Here is a 12,454-nt window from a genome sequence, read left to right on the forward strand (position 1 = left end):
GTTTAAAAATTTAGAGATTCTGAAGATACAGAAGTGTTTTAATATTTCTAGCTATGTATCTGTGCAATTAAGTATTGTAAGAATATCCCAAATTTCAGTTCCCCAAATATCTTCAGAAAATCATTGGAAGCCCTGCCAGACAATTAGGTAAGGCTGGGGAGCATTAAGATTAAGAGTGTAATTGTCGTCCCTTGTTCCCTGGTCCAATATGGCGGACGAAGTCGCCCGGCTGGTGTCAGAGATCCCTGTCCTGAAGACTAACGCCGGACCCCGAGATCGCGAGTTATGGGTGCAGAGACTAAAGGAGGAATGCCAGTCCCTTATACGGTATGTGGAGAACAACAAGAATGCGGACAATGATTGGTTCCAATTGGAGTCCAACAAAGAAGGGACTCGGTGGTTTGGAAAATGCTGGTACATCCATGACCTCCTCAAATACGAGTTTGACATCGAGTTTGATATTCCTGTCACGTATCCCACCACTGCTCCAGAAATTGCAGTCCCTGAACTGGATGGAAAGACAGCAAAGATGTACAGGGGTGGGAAAATATGCCTGACTGATCACTTCAAGCCTTTATGGGCCAGGAATGTGCCAAAGTTTGGACTAGCTCATCTCATGGCTCTTGGACTAGGTCCATGGCTGGCGGTAGAAATCCCAGATCTGATTCAGAAAGGTGTGATCCAGCACAAAGAGAAATGCCATCAATGAAGGAGCAAATCACTGAGGAAGAACAGAGGGACCTTTGATAAATAAGGTTTCTTATTCATCTAACTGCTTTCCCTTTCTCCCTTCCATTCCTACTTGGAATTGCAGCAGGCAATGCTGGGGAAAACCAAAATGGTATTGCTATTGAGTTTCTAAGTTAGGCTGCAGAAGAGAATGGAAAAGACTTGGACCTTCGAAAACCAAGAGGCAATTATAAGCCCCTCCCCAGATGGAGCTATGTAAGATCCTGGGGTAACTGAAAGTGGGGACATAGCTTTTTTGGTTTCTGGAGATAACCATTAATAAAAGCTGTTTTCTCTGGTAAAAAAAAGAGTGTAATTGTCATTTCATTTGTATAAGTCAGTCTGTGACATATGTCTGAGACATAAGCGTTGTTACGGGGAGTTCTATAGTTGTTGGTGCTCTGACAAGCTGTTTGTGCTGACTATCCTGCTGGTTAGGGGAGCCAGACTCAATGATATCACTACAGTGACTTCATAATCCAAACCTTAACAATCCCCTGCAGCGGATACGGCTTCCACTAGACTCAGTATAGTTTCCAAGTTACATGGTAGTGTTGCTCTGTGCTAGGCTTCTGAAAGGTGTACCTTTTTTGGTCTCAACGTATATTCAGCACTTGACTACTAGGTGAAAGACTAGCAGTTCAAAAATACTCAGAGGAGCCTCACATAGCTGGGCCTGCTGATCTACTTCCTTTGAAAGGGCTACACCTGCGACCGTTCATAAATTTGACAAATGATATTCCCATATTCCTATTATTATGTGCTGTAAATATATCTAGAACAGAGATAACTGACAGAAAAGTAAACTTCATTATAACCGAATACACTGAGGGAATGAGTTGCTGATCTTAGAACTATAATGTTGGAAGAACAGTGACCAGGGTCTTAATAGGTGTCAAAGAAATCACCTAAGTTGCAATTATTGGTCTCTCCTGGTCCAGAAAAAAAAAAGAGGTAGGGGGGAGAACCCAAAGATCTATAGAAGCAATTTGTCAGGAGGAGTCTTGAAGAAAGTATAGTCAGATTGCTCCTTGGAGGCAAGGATTACAAAATTCCTCTACCATACTTTGGACATATTGTTAGGAAAGGCTATTCAATGGAAAGGATTATCGTGCTAGGAAAGGTGGAGGATGAGCAAAAGAGAAGAAGACCCTCAACAAGATGGATTGATATGGAGACTGCAGTAATGGGCTCAAATGTGTCAGAGATTATGAGAATGGCACAGTATAGGACAGCATTCAGATCTGTTGTTTATAGTGTTTCCTCTGAGTCATATTAGATTTGAAGGCATCTAATGACAACAACAACAACAGAACCTCAACTTCCACAACCACAAGAATTAAATGGTCCCAGCTACCAAAGCTAACCACTCCAGAAGAATTTGCAACAATCCTGAATAGAGTAGGGGCAAGTGTGAAAAATCTCAAAAACTTTCAAAAAAACCCCCATCAACAAACGAATGGATAGAGAAGCTGTGGTAAATTCACACAAAGGAATTGTACGCTGCATTGAAAAACAAGGAAGCCATGAACTATTACTCAAAATGGGTGACCCTGGAGGACATTATGCTGAGTGAAATATCTCAGTCACAAAAGGGCAAATACTGCATAGTGCCACTGTTGTAAAACGGGTCTGACATCAGGGTTGAGGGGAGACAGAAAGATGGGATAAATAATGTATACTGCATTGAAACAGATGAGGGAGAAAACTGTTTAAAAGGAATATGTGTTTAGGTATTATTGTCATGACAGGAATCCAGAAGGAAGGCTGTATAGGGGAGTGGACCTGGGGGGGAGGCATTGTAAAACAATGAAAGAATTTTTCTTTTACTTTTCAAAGAGAAGAGTGTACTTGGGGTGGGGGCAGGGCAGAGAAAAGTGCAACAATGAATGAATGGAAATCCAAAGTCTCTGTAAATTTTCATTAAAATTAATAATAAAAAAAATTGAACATCATAACATAAAAAAACCCAAAACACAAAAACAACTTTTTAAAAAACCTAACACCTAGCTAGACTTTGAACCTGCAAAATTTAACCCAGGGGCTCAGCTTTCTGCATACAGTAGACAGGCGTATTAGGTGAACTATATCACTAGGAAGGCATTCAGTCCTTAGAGTAGTGAAGCATACAATGTCAAGAGTAGCACTTGCCTAAGGGTAAAACCCAGACAACAGAGAGGGATAGGATAAAAGGATTAATGGAAATGAGAACCACAGGGAGGAATTGAGAAGAGTAAGGGTGTGTGTGTGTGTGTGTGTGTGTGTATTATATTTAATCTGATTCCTATGCAGCCCATTGGGTGAAATCCATGTGTAAAGTCTGTCTTTTAGAAAAAGTATTTGCAATGAATAAATCATTGTAAATACAAAATTCAATCATTCTATTTCCAGCATCATTTCTATCACCGAGCCCATATTTTCCAACTATTGTTCTTCATCATTGTTTCCTACTTTTCATTCTAGTCACCAATTACCATTAACGCATCCTGATAGTATGTTTGGTCAATTTCAGACTGTAAAATTTGGTAAAAAATCTCAATTTCTTCCTCTTTGGCATTAGATGTAGGAGCATATACTTTACTAATAGTCATGTTAATGGATCTTCCCTATTTATGGATGTTATCCTATCACTCACAACATTGTATTTCAGGATAGAACTTGAAATTGACTTTTTGATCATGAATGCAGCATTCTTCTTCTGTTTTCATAGTACATCACATGATTATCTGATTCAAAGTGGTCATAGCTGGCCCATTGCACCTCACTAATGCCTAGTATGTCGATAATCATGTGTTCTATTTAATTTTTAAGAATATCCAGTTTTTCACCATTTCAAGCTACGAACATTCCATGTACCAATTGTTAAGCAATGTTTGTTATTGGTTTTCCTCATTTCAACTAACTTTTAATCTGGACTCTACCACTGCACTACTATAACTATTCTCTTTGTTTAGTGTTCATAGGGTTTTCAAAAGCCTTTTATTTAGGAAATAGATGGCCCATCTTGCTTCCTACTCTGTCTTAATCAAGGAACTCCAACAAAACCCATCCACAATGGGAAACCGTTTTGGAATTTGACACACTAGTGGAAAAGATTTCAGCATCACAGCAACCCCAAGTAATCTCAGCACAGCAAACTGACAGACAAGTGCTGCACCACTTAGAACAATGTTCTTTCTAAACATGATCAATAAATAGCAGGCCTGAAGCCCAACCATCTTTTATATACCAAGGCCCTCCTACTAGGTCCTGTTTGCCAGTACAGAGGCTTCCCACCCAAATGGATTGTAAAGGAGATCAGATACAGTTAATCAGCTTACATTTGATTGTTAACACAGTTTAGAAATGTTCAGTTTACCCATGCTTTCAAGTAAATCACAAACACCCACCAGGATCCAACTTTGCCAAGCTAAAGACTCACTCGCAGGTAGGATTGATTACATTTGTGATTACATTTACCACTGGACCAAGAGGCAGTATCATGATGAATGGACAGGAGATTGAAACTGTCAATAGCTTCATCTTGCTTGGATCCACAGTTAACAACTTTGATATGAGCAGTCAGGAAATAAAGAGACACATTGCAATGGGGAAATCCACAGTTAGGGACCTTTCCAAATTACTGAGACATAGTGATGTCAGTTTGAGGACTAAGGTGCCTCTGATTGAGGCCATGATCTTTCTGATTACTAGCTAGGTATCCAAGACCCAGACAATGAATAAAGATGACAGAAAAAGAATTGATGCCTTTAAGCTGTGGTGTTGGAGAAGAGGATTGAACATCCTATGGACAACCAGGAGAACAAATGGATATGTCTTAGACAAGGTGCAGTATCCAGAGTGTTCTTTGGAGGCAAGCATGATGAGGCTTTGCCTCACACACTTTGGACATATTGCTAGAACGTGCTATGCCTTGGAGAATGACATGATGTTGGGAAGGGTAGAGGGTTGGTGAAGGAGAGAAGGATCATCAACCAGGTAGCTTGACAAGGTGACTGCTACAATGGGACTTTGTGTGTCAGGAAGTGTGAGGATGGTGTAGGACAGGACTAGGTTCAGATCTTTTGTTCATCGGGTCGCTATGAGTTGTGCTCGTCGACTCAACGGCACCTAACAACAACAAATTTAGTTAATGCTATAAAATATGTATGGGTGGTTGAATGGAAAACAAATTTGCTTTGTAAAGTTTTATTCAAATCACAATAATTTAAAATAATAATTTTTTTAAAATCAAAGTACTATGGAGTACTTTGCATGTGATGTCATCATGAGTCAGGACAGACTCCATGGGAGCTAACAACAAAATTATGTTCTCTGTGGCTGTTGTTGTGCTGTTGTGTGCAATCAAGTCAGAAAGGACCTGTAGCTGACCCTCCAGTGGGTTTTCAGAGGCAGTGAATTGTATGCATGGGAGAAAATAGTCCATCCTTCTCCTTTGGAGCAGCTGATAAGTTCAAACCGCATGCCTTCAGGTTGGCAGGTATCCTTACCACATACCTTTGAGATTCAGCTCAGCTTCTTACCAGTAGGCCACCCATTCACATTGTCCTTAAGCTCAACGTATTGAAGTCTCCAAGGTGCTAAGATGCAACGTTATCAGTAAGGTGCACTTGATTCAAACCATGGTCTTTTCAATTACTTACTAAGCAGTTGAAAGTTGGACAATGAATAAAGATAGCAGAAGAATTAATACCTTTGATTTGTGGTGTTGTAGAAGAGTACTGAATATCTCATGGACTGCCAAAAGAACAAACAAATATGTCTTGGAGAAAGTGCAGCCAGCAGACTCCTTAGAGGCAAGGATGATGAAACTTCATCTCACATATTTTGGTCATGTTGTTAGGAGGAAGAGTCCTCAGAAAAAGACATCGTGTTTGGAAAGGTGGATAGCCTGTGGAAGAAAGGAAGACCTTAAACAAGATAGATTTACACAGTGACTATAACAATGGGCTCAAGTATATCAGAGATGGTGAGGGTGGTACCGGACAGGGTCAGGGCTCAGATCTGTTGTTTATAGAATCCCTGTGAGTCCTAACAACTCAATGACACCTGACAACAATAACAACTGAGGCCACTGGTGTCAAGCTGATAATACGTAGTTACTAGAGCCAAGCTTAGTTGTGTTACAGAAATACCACAGTGCATTCCTGAGCATTTATTCTCTCACACTGTGAGAGATTCCATTCAAAACAACTCACTTCTCATCCTCCAGCGGGTTTTTGGAGGATTTAAATCATACAGGAAGAGACTGACTCTGCCGTGGAACTGCCGATGGAGTCAAACCACCAGAGCAGTATCATCTTTGGGTTAGCAGTGTAATTATAAAGAAGGCCAACGAGCTCCCTTTGGGGGGGGTATTATTATTCATGTCAATGAACACTTAGAGAAATTTTGGATTTCCATTCATTCATTGTTGCAACGAGCTCCCTTTTTAAGAGACTGCTGTTTTTATTGTTAGCTATCTTTAGGTCAGAATCGACTTACAGCTGACCCTCCAGTGGATTTTCAGAGACAACAAAGTGCACAGGAAGAGATTACTCATCTCTCTCCTGTGGAGCAATTGGTGAATTTGAGCCACAAAACTTTGGGTTAGCAGCACAACTGTTTACCACTATAAGCCACCAGAGCTTCCTTTTTTCAAAAGACTAGTAGCCTGAATTCAGGGCATCATCTCTAGCTGAATGTTTTCTCTTTCTATTGGATCTAGGGTAAGGCCTTTGTCTCCTTTCAGTATCTGTGCTCAGGGTTGTTGGAAATATCAGTCTTAGGCCTAGGAAATTATCAACAGGGATCTTGGTTCTAAAGAACTCCCTCTGCAACTAGCTTTTCCCCCTGATAGTACTGAGATCCACACTTTTCTGACTACTTGTTTAATCACTTTTGTATATCTCGAAAGATATTGTGGTGCTGTAGTTGTGTGTTGTCACATTAAAAATGACTCATAACTGACCCTCCATCAGGTTTTCAGAGGATGTAAATCAAATGGGAGGAGATTGCCCATCTTTCTCCCACTGAGCAGCTGGAGGATTGGAATGGCCTGCCTTCAGATCAACAGTGCATTGACTCAATCCATAACCTAATCCTGTGGATTGTATCCTGCCTCATTAACATAACTCTCACTAAACTTGCTTCATTAACATCATAGAGGTTATGATTTACAACAAGTATATATTTATATCAGACCACAAAACAGAGGACACTATACTGAGCTAGGTCATTAATCATGTGTTGTCATTGCTAATTTCCTCATTTATTTCACTTGTCTGTCACTATTCTGCCAAAACTCAGTTATAGCTGACTTCATCTATCAATTAGACAGTGATTAAGCGTCAGCTCTATGATAAGTGCTTTCCTATTTACTGAAGATACAAAATGAGTAAGACAGGTCATAGGCCTGATTTTGTGGAGTTTATATCCCAGGAGGAAGAGGATGGTGTCAGGCAATCGCGAGACTAACTCAACTCATTTTCATCAAGTCAGAACCACCTCATAGTTGACCCTCCATTGGGTATCTGAAGCTGTAAATCAAAAGAGGAAATTTTCTTTCTACTACTTTCTATTACTCAGAGCTCCCTGCAATAGACAGGTGTGGAATACATCATATCTCAGTGAGAGTTATGAAGGAAGAGTGTAGTAGTGATGGAGAGGATGCTATTTTAGATGCAGTGGCGAGAGAGGGCCTCTCTGATGAAGTGATGTTTGAGTAGAAAACAAAGTGATAGAAATCAAGTTCTGTGGGCCTCTGGAAGGACAATCTAGAGAACAGCAGGTGCAAAGATCCCGAGGTTTGAGTGTGCTGGGTCTGTCTGAGGAGGAGCAAGATGGCAGTATGACTTGAAGCAGATAATGGTAGGAAATAAGATTGGAATGATATTTGGGGGTCACATCATAAAGGCCTTAGTGCTTAAGTGAAGACTTGAGATTTGGTTTTCCTCAAAGGTTGTGAGAAACTACTGAAGTATATTGAAGTAGCTGATTGGGGTCATCTGACTTCTATTTGAAAAGAATACTTTTTGCTAACACATGGAAACAGACTGTAAAGTGAGAGTGGGAATGGGAGAGACATGGATGGAACTGGACTACAGTGCAAGGAATGTTGCTGTGGTTCAGCTGAGAGACCAAGATACTCAACTAGGGAGGGGACAGTGTGTCTTCTCTGTGCCTCATAGGTACATTTCAACAAACCTACCTGATTTTATTAAATTCCTGGCTCTTTACAACAAAGATTCTCACCCCTGGGCCAATTGGCAGCATTAGTATGGATGTATGGATGGTGAAGAGGTTGAGATAGTTAACAGTTTTAGTTTGCTTGGCTCCACAGTTAATACTCTTGGTACCAGCAGCCAGGAAATCAAGAGACAAATTGCATTGGGAAAGTCAGCTGTCAGGGACCTCTCAAGAGTACTGAAGAGCAACGACATCAAGCTGGAGTCTACGGTGCTTCTGATCTGGGCTGTAGTCTTTGCAATTATGTGCTATGCATTGGAGAGTTGGATGGTGACTATGGATGACAGAAAGAGAACTGATGCCTTTGAGCTGTGGTGCTGGAGAAGAGTGTTGGATATATCATGGACTGCTAGGAGAACAAACAGGTTTGTCCCGAAGAGGGTGAAGCTGGAATGCTCCTTAGAGTCAAGGATTTTGAAGCTTCATCTGACATACTTTGGGCATGTTGCAAGGAGAGACTGGTCCTTGGAGAGGGACATCATGTTTGGGAGAATGGAGGGGAGGCAAAGGAGAGGAAAACCCTCAAAGAGATAGATCGATTCTGTGAGTGGGGTGGTGGGACTGAGTGTGTTGGAGATGGTAAGGTTGGCATAGGACAGAGTAGGGTTTAGGGCTCTTGTACATAGGGTCTCTATGAGTCACAAGTGACTCGACAGCACATAACAACAACAACAAACTTTACATCCTCCTCATTCTTAGTAAATAACTCTCATCACCTGTTTCACAGAGAGGGGGGAATAACCTGAGAAATAATTGCTTCAAGTCCTGGCCACCATATCAACAACCCCACCTTCTTCTATAATATTCATATTGAAGAGGTTCCTGCTTCTAAATGAAAACAAGCCCTTTGTACTGACCATTTATGCAGCTCAAGTCTCTGGCAACATAAAAAGCTGTACAAATAGCCTCAACTCCTACTGGACCCCAGTTCTAGCACCAGCTCCTTTTTCCTCCCCAGCTTGGAATTCTCCAATGGGAAGGGTCCGACAGGTGCCCCACCTGCCATCCCCAGTTGTGCCCAAGGTGCTGATGGAGACAGGAATTTGCTGCTAAGGTTTTCCTTTGAGGTGGAGTTTCGTCTGTAAGGGACGCACAGCAGTCCTTCGTGTATGCATAAATACAGTATTTTCCACAAACCAAAAATCATACAAAGAATTTCTTCCATCTCTGCTTTTGATTGTCATGAAATTGGCTCCCTGTCTTTCCCAAAATCAAACCCTCTGGAAGAACTGTCTACATTCACTTTCTCTACCCCTCGAGCCATCCCCCATCCTGCTTTACCTGGCTTTGGCTCATCGATTCCTGATCTTTTCTCTGCTTACAAGAATTGATTTTTTGAACACTTTTATTGCTATTTGAGTGAAAGTTTAAGAGCAAATATATGGATTTTCCATTCAACAGTTCATGCAACAAAGACAAATCATCCCCAAAATGAGATTATTACTATAGACATAGAGATTAGGATTTACAACATTTTTAGGAATCATGACTCAATCCATAACAAATACATACTCTCTGTTTATGCTATGTTGTGGCCTCCGTTTATGACTCACTTATTAATTCCCAAGTTGAATAGTTATGTACTTACAACTTGTTGCTGTTCAAGTAACAAAATTCTTACTATAATATCAAATGACTAGAAATGCTCAGAAATGCTTTTTTTAAAAAAAATTTAACGTAAACTGTTGCACTTGTAGTTGTACCTGATAAAATTTGTAAAATTTTTAGAATGAAATAAAATTTATATCAAGCAGGTGTTTCATTATGTTTCTGAAGTTCCCTTAATAAATAATGCTGTATATGATAAAAAACCAAAACCCAGTTCATGCATATTGTGTTTTGTGACATTGAAGAAAATTCACACATTGTAACAACACGCTACCCACTTCCCTCCTGTTTCCATTCCTTCATCCTTCCTATTCCATCCTGTCTAATCCATAAGCAAATACTGCCCTTTTGATCTTGTATGCTTGATTGTGTTAAGGAACACATTCCTCCTCCCTCATGTTATTGATCACTTTACAGGCCTGTTTACAATTTGGCTGAAAGTTGAGTCGCAAGTGTAATTTCGCTTCCATGCTTGACAAGTGAGTCACAGGTTCCACCAGTCAGTAACTTTTTTTTTTTACATTTCTGAGTTTTGTTTCATATTTTTCTTCCACTTTATCAGAGACCCTGTGATTTGTGATCTCTTTCAGAATGGTCAGCAATAGTAGCTCATCACCATCTAGGTCTGGTCTCAGGGTCATGGAGACTAATGTTGACACGCTCTTAGTTCTTATAACTAACTGTTGTTGACTATCATTGAGTTGACTGACTCATCATGAGCTTACAAATGACAGATCTGAATCTTACCCTATCCTACACCATCCTCACAGTCTCCTTCATGCTCAAGCCACCGTTACAGTCATTGTGTCAATCCGTCTCTTTGAGGGTCTTCCTCTCTTTCTCTGATCTCTGCTTTCCCCAGCATGGTGTCTTTTTCCAGAGACTTGTTCCCCCCGATAACATGTCAAAGGAATAGTCTTTTCTTCACTCTTTATCACTCCAGACAAGAAGAGACCAACAGCTGCACGTTAATTGTTAAATATTTTAAATTTGACTCTTCCCACCAAAAATCCAATAGATTATCCAATCCATATCTAAACTGCTTGGAATCAGTTAACACAGTCAACTACTTAAATAATTTATTCTTTTGATTTCTCTGATGTTAAACTCTCCTCGTTTTTCCACCGTACTTCTCAGTACCCTCTACTAACTCTCCATCTAGACAGCTTTTAAATGTTCATATTACCCCAGGTTCTGTTTTCTGTATTTTAATATACTATTTTCTGTATTTTGATATCTAATTCTTTCTCATTGAATTGGAACCAACTTACCACTGACCATTCATTGGGTTTCTATGGCTGTAAATGGCACAGGAGGATATTGCCTGTATTTCTTCCAATGTGTTAACTGGTGAATTAAAAATGTCAGAGATGTGTCCTTTGAGTGAGCAGAGCAACTCGCTACAGAGAAGGCCACCAGAGCTCAGGATCTTATTGTCGTTATTTTGTGTTGTCAGGTTGGAACTGCCTTCAAGCTGACCCTCCAGTGGATTTTCAGAGGCATAAATCACATGTAAAGAGAATGTTCATCTTTCTCCATCAGAGCAGCTGGGGGATTTGTACCACCTGCTTTTGGGTTGGCACAACTCTTTTCCCACTAGGCCACCAGAGCTCACTTATTACCTTCCAGCTCCAATCACTATCTGAGTATAAATGAATCCGAAAAACATTAAAACTTTCAGGGAGTTCTGGTGGCCTAGTGGCAAGAAGCTGCACTGCAATCCCAGAGGTATGTGGTTTGAATCCACCAGATGCTCTGCTGGAGGAGGAGGGGCAATCTCCTCCTGTGCCTGTCAAATCTGATTTGACGGTACACACACCAAAAAAAAAATAAAAAATAAAATTTATTTTTAAAAAAAGTTTAACCTTTCCTTTGAATACCAGACCTGATTTAACTGTCTATTTAGCAAATCCTTTTGATTGCTTCATAAACTGTAGAAATTCAACAGATAGAAAATCGAACTCACAATCTGGTCACCATCTGGTCCTTCTGCAAGGATGTACCCACCACCCACTCAGATGACCTCCTAGTGGTCTGTGACTCCTTTCTTCCCTTCACCACTCCCTCATAGGCAATCAATGTCCTGTTTATCGTGCCTCTAAAATATATGTCATATAGAGTTAACGTGTTTCATTCTATCCATTACCTTTGTCTACCCCTAGTTTAAGCCACCGACACCTCTAGCCTCAAGACTGCAGTGCCCTTGTGTACGTCTCCATCCATAGCTGCCTCTCTACAGTCTGTTTTCTATAAAGAAACCAGAATGAACTTTCAAAAACGCAAATCTGATTAAGCCAAAATATCCTGTTTCACTCCCCTGGGGTTCAAAATGAGGTCACACTCCTCTCAATGTTCAAATCAGATGACTTGGAGCCTTCAACTTGCCTCCCTTGTGTGATAACCTCAAGATTCCAAAGGTTCAGATTGTCTTAATAAATGGAATGAGAAAATCTGCTCGTATTGCATATGATTGCTGTGACTGCTGAAACTTCAAACCCTCCCTGTCCTCTCTCTCTCTTGTGACTGGCTATTATGATCTGCAGTGACTGGGCAGAAAGGTTTACCAAGTAGCTCAGGGTGATACTCCTCAAAAACAGAAAGGGTTTTTGTTTGATGATGGCTCAACACCACTGTTGCAGATCTGGATATGTGGTTGTTGTTGTTATGTGCTGTAGAGTTGCCCACGACTCTTAGCCACCCTATGTACAACAGCTCTCAAGCTTGCCCTGTCCTGAGCCAGTTTTATTAATTCTTATAGTCCTACCCCCATTGCCCTAGTTGCTGTATCAATCCATCTCATCTGGGGGTCTTCCTTTCTTGTGCTGTCCCTCCACCCTTCTGTGCACGATGATCTTCTCCAAGGACTAGTCCCTCCTGGCCACATGCCCCA

At 40.7% G+C, this 12,454-nt stretch overlaps 1 pseudogene; it reads left to right on the top strand.

Annotated features, from left to right (window-relative positions):
• Positions 1-208: 208 nt before the first annotated feature.
• LOC102851073 lies at positions 209-709 on the top strand (annotated as a pseudogene).
• Positions 710-12,454: the final 11,745 nt, after the last annotated feature.

This window comes from Elephantulus edwardii, unplaced genomic scaffold (genome assembly GCF_000299155.1).
Source record: "Elephantulus edwardii isolate Elephantulus edwardi_28Jun2011 unplaced genomic scaffold, EleEdw1.0 scaffold00029, whole genome shotgun sequence".
NCBI lineage: Eukaryota > Metazoa > Chordata > Mammalia > Macroscelidea > Macroscelididae > Elephantulus > Elephantulus edwardii.